General features: G+C 44.0%; 1 protein-coding gene and 1 pseudogene across 1 annotated transcript in view; one reads left to right on the top strand and one right to left on the bottom strand.

Annotated features, from left to right (window-relative positions):
- LOC111825885 overlaps window positions 1-18,198 on the bottom strand; it is a 699,632-nt gene that overhangs the window by 516,605 nt on the left and 164,829 nt on the right. The gene's annotated exons all lie outside the window — the stretch shown is intronic.
- Window positions 16,278-18,198, top strand: part of LOC102442961 — a 119,308-nt pseudogene continuing 117,387 nt past the window's right edge.

The following is an 18,198-nucleotide window of genomic DNA, read 5'->3' on the forward strand; positions in this document are numbered from 1 at the left end:
CATTCATTGAGCTTCTATATGGAACACAACCCACACCCTCCATGGAGAAAGGGGAGAGCCCTGGACCAATATGACTGGCATGAATTTGTCCCCAGAAACCTGATGAATGTGCACGGCTTCCCACCCCACACTGGTCAGCTCTCCCCATATCATCCAAACCCCTTTTCAAGTGTTACAAGAAGAGGCTTGGGAGCAATTATTATGAAATATAAGGTTTTCTCCAAAGTCTACTTTTTATGAAAAAGAAACAAAAATCATTTGAAAGCAATTTATATTCAACAAAATTCAACACTTATTGATCACCTATTGAATGCAAAGCACTCTGCTGGGAATCATTAAGGATACAAATATGTCTTAGGCATCAAACCTCAAAGGCCTTAAAGTAGTGCCTATAGGGCATTATTCTTAAACTCAGCTTCCCCAGGAAAATGTTATATTAAGGTCTAAATACAAGGGAAATATTCATAAGCATTGCTCAAGAAATGTTAGTTGCTTCTATTAGGACCTGGAAGCAACATCTTCAATCAAATCAAAGTATTTTCACTGAACCATGAAGTGTGCAGAAGTCTTTTAGCAAGACATGTAATACAATTTGAAATAAACACTACTATTCCAATAGATGACTGTTAGCACCACATACACACACCAAAACACAACCAGAAAACCTAAGTATTTCGGATTAGAAACCCCTGAGTGACCAATTAGAAAACGGCAAGGGGTGGAAGATCCTCCATTTATTAAAATGTTCACAACGCTGCAGCCGCACTTCATCACTCATGGCCACACTGCTGGAGTCATCCAGAAACGCCGCAAGCTAAAGTAAGACATGCACCTCTAAAGTTCCCCTTAGAGATTGTGCCTTTGTTATTCCTCCAAACATGCTGGGTTGCTTTAACCACAGAAGGCATGGGGGCAAAGGGGAGAGGTTATAATGCTTACTCAACCACTTTCCCAGTTTATTTTTGGCCTCAGGGAAAGAAGCTTCATCATGAATAGGAATGGGGGACCCACTCCTGAAGAAGCTGCTTGCCTCAGTCCCAGGAAGGTTTCATGGTCAGTTAGTTATCTGGCTGTTTTCTTCTGTAGGTCATACAACAGAGATGCTGGAAAAGGCTGTGCACACTACTCCTGATGAGAACAAGCAGTGGTGGGGAAGGACAATTCAGCGGATAGTCAGGGGGAGACACAAATACAGCCTGGCCATCTCACAGTGAGTATCCAGGGGAAAGTGCCCAAGGAAACAGACTCCTACCTACTAACTCCCAGGTTACTGAACAAGCAAGATAGACCTTTAGCCAGTAATCATTCCACAGCTGCATTCATGGCTTCTATCTCTTTTTAAAGAACATCAGAGATGAAATTTGAAAACACTCTTAGAAGTCCCCTGATATGACGCTTTCTCTACCATACCCAAGACCTTCCTGGAATACCTTCAGTGACATGAGACTTGCTATTCACATTTTAGAAAGCCTTGTCAGGATGCTCTTCCTATAATGGTGCCATAGTATGTTTCTCTACTCCTTCCTATTACTGGTCCTGGTTCTACACTAAGAAAGAAACAAATCCCTCTTGGAAACCACAATCCACATAAATACTTGGAGACGACTATCAAATACACATTTTCAAGTGTTATCTGCCCAATGCAGACTAAAGACTCCTAATGTATATTCTTCTCCCCTTGCCCTACACACACACAGACACACATAAATACTTCCCTTACCCAAAGATTAACAGGATTGGAAGCTGTAACTGGGTCTGACTCCTCTGACATTAGGCATCTATCTGGTGACTGTTACCATGACATACAAAAACACACAACAGAAATGAAGAGCAGCTAGCTAAGTAAGCACTGAGAACTCAGGAAGGTTGAAGACCCTGACAGTGACCCAAGGACCAGATCCAGCTCTGGCTAGACCAGGAGAATTCCACAGTGAACTCAGAGAGACAGGTTGTCCTTCCAAGGGCCAATCTCAGCCATCTAATTATTTAAAAGCAAATAAACCAGATCCTGGGTATTTCCAGAGGTGCAGTGTCAAAACAGAAAAGTTATCAAAAATAACATCCTAACATCCAGTTTAAATATGGTACCTGATTTTTGAAATGGCTTTCCTCCTGCAGCCAGAGCAGGAGCAGCTGACCTGTCCCAGGTAAGAGGCACAGGCTGCCAATCTCCAATGCAGATTTAACTAGTTCTGGTCCAAGGCAATTAACCCAGTTGCTCTGAAAGTTGTGACTTGGGATGAAAACAGCCCCAAAGACAACTTCCCCAGCCCCTCACTTTCAGCCTTAGCCCTTTTGCTACACATCTAGGCTGATGTCAAGAGGGAGAGTAAGAAATGTAAGGAGGCCTGACTCACGCAGGCCCTGCGTTGGAAGTGGCCCATCAGTGGGAGAGAACCCATGAGTCTCCTTGGAGGGGTTAGAACCCCAACCTAGAAGTCAATGTGATAGCCATTAGGTTAAAGTGAGGCCAATGTGAGAGGCCTAAAAGCTGTGATGACTGGACTAGAAATCATTCCTCGCCTCTGTTGAGAGCAGGATGTTGACAGAAAGCACCACCCCCAGGGAGGTGAAAACCATGACTATAAAGGCAGCAGCAGCTCCCACAAGCAGATGTGGATTCCACTCTGTCATTAGCCAACAAGAAGATAATGTCCTGAAAAGGAATGGAGAGAAAGGTGTGGCAGAGTGGGAGAAAAAGCAAAAACACACCACAGTGCAGTGTTTTAACAATGTAGCATCACAATGTATAGCTTCAAGGATGCCATGTAACATTCTTTACATCATTACCCAACAAAAACATACAAAAAATTATTTCCATGTGGTGATAAAATGCTTAATGGTTTCTAATTATGTATTCTGTTTATTCTGCAAGTACTTATCTAGTAATTCATAATTTATCAGAACAAGTTTCTATTTGCACGGATTGCTAACAGATTTATATTCTGAAGAATTCACAACTAGCCTACATTACTCTGGAAAGATCAGTTCCCAAGAGCCACCAGCTACATAAAAATCTCCGGGGGCATTAATTAAAAACAAAACAAAAATCCTTGGACTTCATCTTAGACCCACTGAGTACAATTTCCAAGGATGAAGACTGGCCCTATAAAACCATTATAAATCAACTTCACTGAAGTGTAATTTACTTAAAATAAAATGTACGCTAAGTATACAGTTTGATGAATCTAACAAATGTGTACATGACAATCAAGATACATAATATTTCCATCACCCCAAAAAGTTGGACCCACGGATTTTTGTTGGTATTTCCCTTTTTATCATTTCTTTCAAAAATAATGACATTAATTGCTTGTTGAAGCATTTTTATGATGGCTGCTGTAAAATTCCTGTCAGAATTATAACATCTGATTCATCTCAGTGTTAGTATCCATTATTGGCTGTTTTCATTCGTGTTGTGACTTTTTGGGTTCTTAGGATTTTTTTATTGAATCCTGGACATCTTTATTCAACTGTCCTGGGTGGGTATGTAGCTTCTGCCTCCTGCTGGGCCTGCCAACAGTACCCTGGCCAAAGTAGAGCACTGAATCACTGAGCCTGTGGCAGGTGGTGGGGTGGAAGTTCAGCTCCCTGCCTGGCCCGGTGACACCCTCCCAGGGGAAATGGGGCACTGCCTCATTACCTCTAAGTGAGGGTATGAAATCAGATTCACCTAAGCCCCACTGCCAGCAGGGAGGGAGAAGCAGAGGTCTGACTCAGAATGCTTTGTTGCTAGGATGGGGATGGGAAGTTCATCTTAACAGTGGACCCTGTTGACACTGCCCAGGAGCGCTGCCTAGTTCTGCTCCGAAGGGAATGGAAGGTCAGCTCTTCTGACACTACCCCACAGGGGAACTGAAGTGCACTGCCTGATTCCAAGGGGGAGGGTGGGAGATCCACTTTCAGCTTGGCCCAGTAGACACAGCAAGAGTGTGGGGGTGTTGGGTTTGGTTTTTCCCTGGTTTGGCCAGGGGAAAGAGGCTTTTCTTACAAGTTTTGGTCGGTGCCTCCTGGTGATTCTGGGTTGGAGGTTTTTGCGGCACCCTGTCCAAAATATATGGGAGTCAATAAGCAAACCCAGAGGACTCATGCAATGTTGCTCTTCAAGTCCCCGAGTCATAGGCAGCCTTTCCTTTTACTACCTCTCAGAGGGTTCCTGTGCTTCTTTATTGTGTCATGGCCAAGGTCTTTTGTGTAAAGAGGAAGACCTAGGAGGAATGGGCTAGACCATATTAGCAGAACTGAAAGTCTTCTCTCTGGATGAATCTGATGAACCAACAGATTCCAGAATATCACACTCTTAGAACATAGAACTAGGGCATCACAGAAAAACCAGACCAACTGAAGAGTTCAAGCAAGCAAATCCCCAATTATAGCTAATACCTACTAAAGCTTGCTATGTACCAGGTATCTTACTAAATATCTTATTTCTATTAGCTCATTTAATCCTTATAACAACTTCTAGGTGGATATTACTTTAATCATCACTTTCCATATAAGGGAAGATACAATGAGTTTAAGTAAATTGCCCGAGGACACACAGCTCATACAGTGAGCTAGGATTCAAAATCAGGCTGCTGGGCTCTCAGTGCCTACAACCTCACATATTCCACTCTCTCTCTCACAATGCGAGGCTTATAAAGCCTACTTTTATGTGTGTATTTTTTAAATTTATTCAAACACAGTAAAGCATTATTCTACAGTGATAAAGTCAAAGAGCACAGGAATCAAAAAGGATTTGCCTTGGGCTATAAATTCATAGGCTCACTGGCACCCTCTCTGGATTGGGTGGTATAAATCATTAAGTCCTAACCTGTTAGTCTGGCTTTTCATAATCTAATTTCAGCCTATATTTTCAAAGTTAATTCCCACCTTAAGACTATAAGTTCCCTGGCAGGAAGACCCTCATAAACCTCTGTCAGACTGTACAGTTGTTTATAACCAACTCAGTAAACATTTATGGAATGAATGAGAGAAGGAATGAATCCAACAGCAGAGAAACCACAGAGCAACAACTGGGACCTAGAGCAGCTGAAACAGCACAGGAATAACGTGAATGTCTGAGTTGAACCTGGATCTGACTGAACAAGTTGTGTACACCTCAGGCTGTGTAAGCCTCACTGATCCTCCGTTGTGAACAAGATCACAAATTTGGATGCAGTCCAGCTTCCTGTGCTAAACAAAAAGGAGGGAGGACATGGAGACCCCCAATTCTCTTTTTTGTTTTTTTTTCTTTCAGTAAAAAATTAGGTCATGTGGCAGACAGGTATGCAGTGGAACTGAAACCAAAAATCCCAACCTCTGGATTGGACTCCCAGTTTCTATCCCCCACCCCACCTCCCCCCGACCCCCTGCCAAGACACCACTGTCCCTCTGCCCTGGGGATCTATCTTCTTGTCTATTTTGCAAACTCTCCACTGCCCTCTACTCCAAACCCATCCAGACTGGAGTCCTCCTAGACACCTTCACCCCCTGCCCAGCTGCTGTGCTTCCACCACACCTTGTGCCCCTCCTACTGCTGCACAAAGACCATCTGCTCAAGTAAGGTTGTCCACATGACACTGTGAACTCCCTGAAAGCAGAAACTGTGCTTATTCACTTCCCTATCCCCAGTGCTCAGCAAAATGTCTGGGAACTAGCAACACTCAATGCATAATTTTGACTGTGTATCTTAAAGCCAAGTACTTTTCCCTTTGGAACCCCAAATCCACATTCTCACATTACCATTTTCAGGTAGCTGGTAATGATACAGGAAAAATTACTTTTGAAAACAAATCATAGAACAGAAAAGCAAGTCTACATATATATAAAAGCCTAAGCAACCACCGACTGGCTGGTAGCTATGATGCGCAATGACCACCAGGGGGCAGATGCTCAACACGCAGGCATGGAAACATGGAACAGACTGAGGAATCTCAGAAGGAAGGGGTAGGGCAGGAAGAGATTAACCAAAGATCTTATATGCATACTAGAGGCTCAGTGCATGGATTCGTGCACCGGTAGGGTCCCTCAACCTGGCCTGTGGGGATCAGGCCAAAACCAGCTCTCTGACATCCCCTGATGGGTCCCGGATTGCAAGAGGGCACAGGTCAGGCCGAGGGACCCCACCGGTGCACAAATCCATGCACCAGGCCTCTAGGGGTTATTAAATAAAAGCCTATGTAGAAAGATCTCTGGGTACTTCAGTAGATTTCAGTTGGTAGGTGAGTTTACAATTAATATCCAGAAGCCATGAGTACACTGTGATCGTGGTGACTACCTTCAAGGTTCTGAGCCCTCCTCAACAGTCTCTAACTCAGAACACACATCTCCTAGGACTAAGGGGTCAGCAGGTGAAGCAACAGTTCCTTTTGTGATCTACTTTAAAACCAATTGGCCATTAGCTCCTTCAGGTAGCAACCTATTCCTGCCTTATGTGTACAACTAATTGATATTCTTGAACAGATTGGTTTTACATTTGTCCTCTAACTTTAAATGGTGCCATTAAGTCCTTCTAAGTGCAACCGAGCTCAATAAAAAGAAAGAAAATGAAATTGTTGGAAAGTTATTCTGCAAAGTAATCAAAGTCAAGCAACTGGCCTGGAGAGGGAAAAGTCAGCCTTCTGTTGTTCTCTTGCAGGTCTCTTGAAATCCTTGCTTTATAAAGCAAATCCTTTCTGAAATTCACAACAGTCCTATATGTAGCATTCTTCAAAGCTTGATCTAGGGAAGCAGGACAACTGCCTCTAATTCCATAAAGCTCAACCTAAACGCTACACGCCACATGGTTCAGGTTCAACAGTCGAGTTGTCTCAAGACAGAACTCCTGGCTCCAATGATGTTGGAACCAAGAGGTTAATACCTCAAAACATGTCTCAGACAGCCAGGAATGCACCCACTGGGCTCCTCCACCTGCCTTCTTGGAAATCCCTTGAACTCAAGGCTGAGGGTAGCATCACATCTGTAGAAAACTTTAAGGAAACCTTACATACAAATATATTCACACACTTATACCTAGTACATTACAGGACTTGAATGATTAAAATACCCATACAAAGCTCTAAGGTCTTCCCTTATAATATAAAAGTGCAGCCCTAGCTGGTTTGGCTCAGTGGGTAGAGCGTTGACCTGTAAACTGAAAGGTCCCAGGTTCAATTCTGGCCAAGGGCACATGCCCGGTTTACAGGCTCGATCCCCAATGTGGGGCGTGCAGGGGGCAGGTAATCAATGATTCTCTTTCATCATTGATGTTTCTATTTCTCTCTCGCTCTCCCTTCCTCTCTGAAATCAATAAAGAAATATATATATTTAAAAATAATAATAATACAAGTGCAAAAGATGCTTGGCTACAGTAACAGAATCACCTGAAATAGATCAAACTAATATCTAAAAAACCAACCAAAAAAAAGACAACTGACAAAATCACAAGCCTCTCAATAAAAGAGAATAGCCAGTATATACTGCTTGGAACATGCCGTGACACGTTAACAGCCCCAAATGGTAACTAACACTTCCTAACCTGTTTCACTAAACCAACCATTTGGAAGGAGGCTTAACTATTCCAGTCTGTTTGTGCTCTTGACTTTCACATTTGTATAACACTAACCATCCACTGCAAACACCAACTGATTTCCTTATAATGATGAAAGCAACCCATAAATACTGAAATACTTGCTATGTGATAGCATTGTCCTGAAAGATCAACTTATGTTTTACCTTTTGTAACATCCCTGTGAAGAAATAACTAAAAGTATCTCCATTTCATAGCTACAGTACAGTTTATTTGGATCCTCTTAAAATACTGTCTTTATATTTTGTCTTGGTTTATGTCCCTCGTTTATTCTCAATAATCGCCTTTACTCTGTGGCTTGGGAAAGAGGAGCATAAAGGATTGAGCAGTGCGCACCGCCCTGTTCACCCACAATCTCTGGACTGCATCATTAATCTCAGGCAATAAAAACAGCAGCCAGGAACGGAATACAGGGATAGCAGATATAAAGACAAACATATCATAACCTGAGGAACAATTAGGTCTCCAAGTCAGAGAGCCAGCTATTTCCAGCTAATTGTAGAAGGGTGCATTTCCATTGCCATTAACTTCGAGAAGATTGCAGCTAATCTCATTGAATTTATAAATGAAACCCACTCTATGAACATTACATAAGTCACCCCTCAACCTCCACTTCCTGGACAGCAGTCAATACTTGGAAGGCAGTCAACTTCTTTCTCCCCACGGAGCAAGCAAAGAAATTCCAGTGATGCTGTGTACACACTAAGAAATATTCGCTAAACCGTCTATTTGTGATTTTATCTCCCACATAATTACAGCTGAAATAATATAATATGATTTACACTCCTTGTTCAAGTGTGACATATTTAATAGATTATTCAATATTGGTTTATCCAGCTATGTCAGACTGACAGCAGCACTTAATGTTAATCAGGGGGATGCCTATGTATCAATTTTAAGCTTCATACAGTTCAATGAAATTATCAGAGTTGCAAGATACCATCAATATGTTTTCATCTATGTGTCAAGAGACTTGGGATGTTTGTTAATTTTTTCTTCGTGTACTGCTTCACTACACAGGATGGGGAAAGGAGCATAAGTGAACATGTGTGCCCAGACTCTGCCTCACATGTTTCATGGTTTGGACAGCCCACAGCTCAATGCACACAGAAAGGCGGCCCTTTATCTGGAGTAATCCCATCAGGACACACTTTCTTGTCCCCCTTTGGAGGCTGTCTAAAACCTAAGCCCCTCCTTAGGGGAACCTATCTTTCCAGCCACCTCATTCACCTCATCCTCAGATTTCTTCCTCTGGCACCCATACTCCCCCAGCTCCCCTTCTTCCTATTCAAGGCAACGTTGTCTCTTGAGCCCCCAATGTAGATCACAGACCTCACTAAACAGCTCACTGGCTAAGGTCTTGGAAGAAATGCTAGAGTCGGCTAATGATCATGTCCATAAGCCCAGGACAAAAAGGTTGGGCAGGCTAAACATACAATGGAATGCTCATCCCTTCCTGGCCCCGTTCATTTCTGTACTGACGAAAGAAAAATGGCAAATTACCCTTATTTTGGTCCTTGATAGTGTTGCATGTCTGAGGCCTCAGTATGGAAGAGTCCATGTGGAGGGAACATGACTATAACCTACCCAGCCCAACTAATGCAATCAGTGGAGTATATATGGATCTATGGATTCCCTCTCCCTCTATCCCTTACACCCTATCGCCTACATACACACACAACTGTTTCACACGATGACCCACAGGCAACTCACTTCCTGACCAAGGCTTCTTGTCCCTCAAATATATAGTACTAGAGGTTACAGCAGATTATTGCTTCATATACTTTTCCAATGATGCCACCCCAATGGCAGAGGAGAGGTTTACAAGAAAGATACTTGGAGCTATATCATTATATTTTGTGACAGACTGACACGTCACTTGCAACCCTTATCTGAGCACAAGAAGCCTAACACCAGGTGAAAATGTGTGCTCAGGCTTTTCAAGATTCAACTGGCTCCTCCACTATTTAGCCCTAGATCCTGAGAAGGTTCTCCTCTGGGTCTAATCTAATGAGAGGCATCAACTTACAAAGTGAGCCCTAGCCAGTCTGGCTCAGTGGATAGAATGTCAGGCCGTGGACTGAAGGGCCCCAGGTTCAATTCAAGGGCCCGTACCTCAGTTGCAGGCTGGATCCCCCAGCCCTGGTCAGGGAGGCAACCAACGGATGTGTCTTTCTCACATTGATGTTTCTCTCTCTGTGTGTCTCTCCCACTCCCTTCCACTCTCTAAAAAATCAATGGTAGAATATCCTCAGATGAGAATTAACAAAATAAAACAAAAAAAGAGTCAATGAGCCATACACAGGTCAAAGCTCAGAAGTAAGATTAAGAAACCACCTATCCAGGGACAACTCAAAGTAGCTTGAAGAGCAAAAACCCACGAAAACTAATTTGAATGACTTTCTTAAAAATCTAAATCTAGCTGCTTGTGGAAAAGAGTATGTGACTCCTCAAAAAGTAAAAATTAAACAAAAAATTGCCTGAAGGATGGACCTGGGGAGCATTATGTGAAGCAAAATAAGCAAGTCGAAGAAAGATAAATATCACATAATCTCACTCATTTGTGGAATATAATGAACAACATAAACTGATGAACAAAAACAATTCCAGAGACAGAGAAGCATCGATCAGATCATCAAACCTCAGAGGGAAGGTAGGGGAGGGTGGGGGTAAGGGGGAGAAATCAACCAAAGGACTTGTATGCACGCATATAAGCATAACCCATGGACAGTAGGGGGGTGAGGGCATGTGCTGGGGGTGGGAACGGCGGGGAGAGGTTAATGGAGGAAAAAGGAAACATATGTAATACCTTAAACAATAAATAATTTAAATTAAAAAAAAAGATTGCCTGGCCAGTGTGGTTGAGCATCCACCCATGAACCAGGAGGTCACAGTTCAATTCCTGGTCAGGGCACATGCCTAGTTGTGGGCTTGATCCCCAGTGGGGGGTGTAAAGGAGGCAGCTGATAGATGATTCTCTGTCATCACTGATGTTTTTGTCTCTCCCTCTCCATTCCTCTCTCTGAAATCAATAAAAACATATGAAAAATATTTTTTAAATTAAACATAGATTTATCATAAAATTTAACAATTCTACTTCTAAGTATATACACAAAAGAATTAAAAGAGGGATGTTAAAGAAGTATTTGTACACCCATGTTCAAAGCAACCTTACTCAGCTAAAAGGTGAAAGCAACTCAAGTATCATCAATAGATGAAGAGATAAGGAAAATGTGGTATATATGTACAATGGAATAGTACCCAGCCTTAAAAAGGAAGGCAATGAAATAAAAATAATAATTAAAAAAAAAGGAAGGCAATCCTGACACATGCTACAATGTAGGTAAATCCTGAGGACATTATGCAAAGTGAAATAACTCAGTCACAAAAAGACAAATGTATGATTCCACTTACATGAGTTTCCTAGAATTCATAGAGCTAGAAAGCAGAACAGTGGCTTCTAGGAAAAGGAAAAATGGGGAGTTGGTGCTTAATGACTATAGTTTTAGTTTTGCAATATGAAAATTCTTAAGATTGGTTGTACAACAATGTGAATGTACTGAACTCTAATGAACTTTACATTTAAAAATGGTATAAGATGGCAAAATATTATGTTATGTGTATTTTACCACAATTAAGGGCTGTATACATGTTCAACCCAAAACCAATTGAAGCCCAATTAAAGTGTTTCCGATATACTGAGGACTATGGGGATGGGGTGGGAGTGAGGGGGGAGAGGGAGGTGTGAAGGAAAGACAACATAACCCGCAACAAGATTCTGGCCTAACCAGAAGCCAAACAATATGCAACCAATCAATATCTAAGATTAACATTCCTATACTATCAAGAAGGTCCCTCTACCCTCTCCAGATTCCTCTGGAGAATTATTTAAATCTCTCAGAGGCATTATTAATATGCTTACACTAGATGCCTGGTACACAGGATTTGTAAACTGGTGGGGGCATGGCCTGCAGGGATTGGCCCACTGTAGGAACAGCCACTCATCCTGGTCAGCTGAGTGGTGCTCCCACTATGGGAGAGCACTGACCACTAGGGGGCAGCTCCTGCGCTGAGCATCTGCCCCCTGGTGGTCAGTGCATGTTATAGACTGGTCGACTGGTCGTTCCGCCATTCAGTTGCTGGGCTTTTATTATATAGGACTAGAGGCCCAATGCATGAAATTCTGCAAGAGTAGGCCTTCCTTTCCCCAGCTGCCAGCACCGGTTTCCCTCTGGCACCCAGGACCCAGGCTGGCTTCCCTCTGGCTGCCCGCAGGCACCTGGGACCCAGACTGGTTTCCCTCCAGGCCCGGCTTCATCCGAAAGGACGTCCAGTCTAATTAACATATTACCCTTTTATTATTATAGATGGGCAGCCTGGAAAGAGGAGCAGGGATATCTTTTTGAGTCTGGGCTACAAGGCTTTGGAGGACAAGAATCCACCATTTTTCCTGGACCTGGTCCCACAGGCCCAAATGTAACTAAACTCCCTTAAAGTTACAGCCGTAGGGCCAAAGCTGCTTCTTTACTTCTTAAATGCACGGGGCTGTTTGTCCTTCCAGAGCCCAAAGTCAAGAACTCATCGGCTCCCTAACACTGGCTTCTCCCTAAAACATGTCCAAATCACATGCTTCTCATGCTCACCAACACTGTCACTAAAGTGAATTGGGTTTGGTTGATAAGTGAAGTGCTATCTTTTGCGTGAAGTCATTCAAATTTTGCATGTGTTAAAGTACCTACCTCAGAAAAGATGGCTGGAATGCCAAGTACCACGAGACGAGCTGGAATGCCAAGTACCACTACTTTTTATAAGCTCCTCCCCACACATTTATCACTTTTGTATTTTAATTTTGTACTTTCAAACCAGATGGCAGCCAGCCAAAATGTCCCCAATCCCTGTTGTCTCTAAATCCTGCTGAGGAAAGATCCACAACCAGCCAGTTCAGCCTGTACCTCTCCATTCATCACAATGGGGACTCACTTGAGGGTTTTTTAAAAAAAAAGAGTTCTCTGGAATAAAAGCAGCTCCGCTGAAAGGCATTCATAATTCCAGAAGCACAGCTGGGCCTCCAGTGCTCATCCCAGCTAGCAAGGGCCCATGTTACATAAGTCATATTTCTGCCACTTAGTTGCACTTTAGGAAATTACTAGCCAATGTTAACCAGGCCTGAATTGCTCAGAGAATTATCAAAAGCCATCTTTTATGCTAGTAATATCAGCAAAAATAGAGTGAAATACATAGCCTTGAGTGACTGACCTTCTTATCAGGCCACCAAGTGGGTGGCCATGAGAGAGAGTCTGGCCTTGGTGCCAGAGCTTCAGCAGTTAAGAAACAAATGAGAAGGACCAGTCCACATCCATTCAAAGACTAGAAAAGGCAGAATGAGAATATCTCTGCTTTGAATTCTTAATAAAAAATTCTTTTCAAACTCAATCCAGAATGCTCACTGGGTACCTACCATGTCCAAGGCACCATATCAGCTGTAAAAAAAAAATCTGAGTTGGCCCTAACAGGTTTGGCTCAGTGGATAGAGTATCGGCCTATGGACTGAAGGGTCCGAGGTTCAATTCTGGTCAAGGGCACATACCTCGTTTGCAGGCTTGATCCCCAGCCCTGGTCGGGGCACATGTGGAAGGCAACCAATCGATGTGTCTCACATTGATGGTTCTCTCTCTGTCTCTGTCTCTCCCTCTCCCTTCCACTCTCTCTTAAAAAAATCAATGGAAAAATATCCTCTAGTGAGGATTAATAACAACAACAAAAAAATGACTTGGAGGAACCCATCACAATTAAAGACAATAAATACATAAGTATAGCAAAAGAGAACATGAACTATGCACTAAAGGGGAAGTAAAATTATATATATATATATATATATGCCTAAGCAACCAATCAAACGACCGGTCGACCAGTCACTATAATGCGCACTGACCACCAGGGGGGACACTCAATGCAGGAGCTGCCCCCTGGTGGTCACTGTGCTCTCACAGCAGGAGCGCTACTCAGTTGACCAAACAGGCGCCAGACACCAGGCTCACTGCTGGCGAGTGCAGCTGCGGTGGTGCGAACCTCTCCCGCCTCCACGGCAGTGCTACCAAGCAGCTGCAGTGCTACCGAGCAGCGGCAGTGGCAGCAGGCACAGTGGGGCCAGGATGAGTGGGAGTGGTGCAGCACCCAGCCTGGGCTCAGGCTCCTCCCTGCTGCCTGCTGCTTCATGCACTACTATATCCCTCGGGGGATGTTGGACTGCCGCTTTCAGACCGATCCCCTAAGGTGGGGTCTGGTCTGCTGGGATCAGGCCCAAACCAGCAGTCCAACATCCCCCAAGGGGCCAGACTGAAGGACCCCACCGGTGCATGAATCCGTGCACCAGGCCTCTAGTGATGTTGATAAAATCACACACAGTAACTCATTTAGGAATCACCATGACCTATGAAGAAGGTATTCCTATTATCACTACTTTACAGGTCAGAAAATAAAGATACAGAAAAGCAACGTAATCTGCCCAAGACCAAACAGATCCTGAGTGGCATAAAAACCCCGAGTCTTAGTCTAATATATAATGTAAATATATGTAATATATAATAATATAAAAATCTGATATATAATAGAGAGATAATGGCCAGTTAGGGATGTAACAGAGATGGAGGCATCTGAAATGAACCTAGAAGGATGAGTAGCTATTGTTATATTGTTATATATGATACATACAAAGAGATAAAATCAAGGATGCTTTATGTACCTGTTCTTACAAGAGCAGTCACTGATAAACAGATGTAAATTATACTTACACTGGCCTTTTACTCCCACAGCATGCATTTGAGAGGAAAATGAGATCCCGAGACCTGAAGGGGTTCCACCCCATCATCCTCAATGTATCCCTGAGTGACACTGCCTCTCAGCCCCCAAGGCATCTTCCCCTAGGACAGCGGTTCTCAACCTGTGGGTTGCGACCCCTTTGGCGGTCGAACGACCCTTTCACAGGGGTCGCCTAAGACCATCCTGCATATCAGATATTTACATTACGATTCATAACAGTAGCAACATTACAGTTATGAAATAGCAACAAAAATAATTTTATGGTTGGGGTCACAACATGAGGAACTGTATTTAAAGGGCCAGAAGGTTGAGAACCATTGCCCTAGGACCTTCAGCACAGTGGAGGCATCACCCATTGAACAACTCAATTGTGTGGAAGCAATTAAAGCATCCTGGTGAAGATTCACCCTAAATATTTTTAAACCGTCTTATAAAAGGTGTGAGGCAAGTGTACGATCGCATTAATATTTTTAAGTTCATCCTTTGCAGTCACTTGTTTAGAGGTGTGAAAATAAAACGTGTGTTTCATTTCTCACTTCCCATATTTCTGCTTGATTACAGGCTTGCATCCCTGAGCTTTATGATGGAGGTGCATGGCAAAATGGGTTCTATGTTATGATTGTATACAAAACAAGAAAGTATTTCTTACACAATGATAGGTGTTTCTGAGGCACATGTGAGTAAAAACAGGCAACTCTCCTCACCTGCAATCAACCAGTGCACAGGACACAAGGGAAACTCAAAGACCTTATGTAGGTATATGCTTCCAGAAGAAATGAAGATTCCCTCTTGACATTAGGGAAGGAATTCAGTTTCCATTTGATTTATTAAATTTATTTTCTATGGCATTCTTTTAACATGATTTCAAAAGCCAGGTCCTCACCAATGCAGCTTCAGCACAAAGTTTACTGCCAGGAGCCTGTGTGTCACCAGACCTTATAAAACAAACTAGTGGCCTGGTGCACGGATTCATGCACATTGAAAGGAAATCAGGAGCCCGCACCCATGTGCCTGGGGAGTTTCCACATCCCAGTGAGCCGCTGGGAAGTCGCATGGGGAGTCTGTCCTTCTCCCCAGTTTCCTGAAAAAATATTTCCAAATGTCCCTTCTGAGGCCAGGGTCGCGCCTTGCCAGCTGGGAGGTCCCCAATGGACACCTTGGGTCATGATGGATGCCTTCCACCACAAGGAGCCCAATAAGAGACGCTCCAAGCTAAACAATACAAAGTTTGGAATCTTGGAGGGCGGGGGTGCTCTCTTGCCCATGCCCCCACCCTTCAGATCCATCTCTCTGACTTCTACCCCCATTGTCAGTTGCCACCTTGTGGCCACTTTTATATTGCTGCCTTCCTCTGTAGCTCCGGGGCAATCGATAAGGGATGAGATTTGATCTTGATGCCCCAGGCAGAATTCCAGGAGCCCCGGTGGCCATATCAGGCTCCTCCCAGTTACTCAGAGTGTCCGCGCTTCATCCCTTCCCTGGAGATTGTACCTGTAGGCTTATGGGGTATGTGCCTCGAAGCAACTTCTGGCTGAGCTGTGGGCATCCTCCGGGCCGGGACCAACACTGCCAGGTGTCCATCCCCTGGGAGTCGCTGTCCGTGGGCCCGCCCACCTGCAGGAGCCGCCAGGGATCCTCAGGGAACATGGGAGCCCACATGCCAGCCAGGCCTGGGAAGGGAGAAATGGGCTGAGCCTCGGACGCGCATGGGAGACCCGCTCATGAGATTGAGATTTTCTCACTTTTTCCGGGACTCTCTCTCTGGAAGTGGGGACTGCCCAGTTTGGAAGTGGCAGCTGGGGGTGGTAGGAAGGAAGGAGGGAGAGGCCGATCACGGTTCTGGGTAAGGCGCGTTCTTAGTATTTCAGTTCTGCAACCGAAAGAACACGCAATAGCTAAGGGGTGGAACATGGCCCTGATGCCCGAGGGGGAGCTCCAGGGGACCGGCAGAGGTATCAAGGTCGACCCGGTCACGGTCACGCAAATGTTCCTTGCTGCATTTGTTTGCAGCAGATTGTACCTGCAGGGTATAGGTGGTGATTTTTCCATACAAATCCTGGCCCAAGTGTGGGGCTGCCTGAACCGAAAAGGTCAGGCCAGCACCTGCTGGTGCCCCTCCGCCCACCAGAGCCGACCAGCGCTCTGCAGGGATCCAGGAGTGGGTATTCGGTGCCAGGACACCGACCTTTCCGGGAGATGGGGCCAGGTGGTAGGTGGAAGTTGCAAAGGGCTCGCCCGCAGACACGTGTGGGTGTTGGTCACTGGGCTGGACTTTACCAATGCTCGCTCTCAAGATGGGGGCCGGCCCAGGCAGTATGTGAGTGAAGCACCTCTGTGGGTTTTTCTCGAGCCCGTATCCGAAGACCCAGAGGGCAATCGGTAAGGGGTGTGGTGCCGCCGCAGGATCCAAAGGGAGAGTTCCAGGGGCCGGCAGCGGCTGATCCATGGTCATTCCAGCTAAACCCCCACCACCCGGGCATTGGGACTGCAGTCTGTTCGATGGAGATTGAGCCTGCCAGAGGCGGGAGAGGCTCGCAGGCCACAGCTGTGCTGACCAGCCATGAGCCTGGCTTCTGGCTGAGTGGCGTTTCCGCTGTGGGAGTGCACTGACCACCGGGGGGCAGCTCCTGCATTAAGCATCTGCCCCCTGTTGGTCAGTGAGTGTCATAGCGACTGGTCGTTCAGGTCATTCTGCCATAACGGTCACTGGGCTTTTATATATATAGATGTTGTCTTGGACATTCACTGTGATGAGAATGAAAATGTCCTAGAGTAATGCTCTGGAAAATCTGTAAATTCATCACATTTTTTAAAAATTGCATGTAGAAATATCAACTCTCCAAAAACAATTATCTACTTCCTTAGTTTAACAACTCGTTTTTAATGAACATGCAAACAAACATTGGTCACTATGACTAAATTAGCTAGAAGCCCAGCTCAGAAAAAGTGGTATCAGAAATAACACGACTAGAAAAAAAAACATTAATTATTCAATATGGTTGACTGATAATAAATAAGGAATATTCAATTTCCTTCTTTTACAGATGAAAAAATTGAGGCTTGGAAAAATGCAGTAACTCAGGACAGTACCTAGGACTTGAATCCTAGTCTCTCCTCTCACCCCATGCCAGTATGCCACAGCAATAACAGCTAAACCTTAGTCCTCTTACATAATGAACTCTGTAATTTAAGGATTCACTAGAATATAAAAAGGCTAAGAATTTTATTTCCCTTGTATACCACTATATCCCAGGAACAAGAAAAGGATCTGGCACATAGTAAGTATGCGATAAGCAGGCTGAATGATAAAAACAATTCCATCCACCATTAAATAAAGACCAAAAACATAGCCAAAATGTTTAGTAAGCCAGTTCCAATTAGAGGAAGCAGGACAAGAGCAGGCAAAGACCCACATATTGGTCTTTGCCAGGGAAAAATTTAACCCATAATTCCTGATTCCAGTTATTAGCTCACCTAGCTAAATTCCCTACTGTGAGAGCAAAGAAGGAACTCTCCAAAGTTAATTTGGGGTTTAAAGAATTTCTTCAATATTCAGAGAAAACCTACATTCCCCCAACCTCCTATTTGATCTCAAATCCATGTCCCTCCATATTTTTTGTAAACTACTGCCCCTTCCTCTCAGTCCCTGACCCTGGAAATACATACAAGTCCATGAAGAAAATCTTATGAAATGACTAACAGTACCAAATTATTTAACGATAGCATCAAAGGAAAGATATTCAAACTCACTAAATCAATAAGGAATGAAAAACAACAGACATCCATGTCCCCCACAGCCAGTCACTGCCCTAATAACAAGCCATATGTTT

This window comes from Myotis lucifugus, unplaced genomic scaffold, assembly GCF_000147115.1.
Source record: "Myotis lucifugus unplaced genomic scaffold, Myoluc2.0 scaffold_45, whole genome shotgun sequence".
Taxonomy (NCBI): Eukaryota; Metazoa; Chordata; class Mammalia; order Chiroptera; family Vespertilionidae; genus Myotis; species Myotis lucifugus.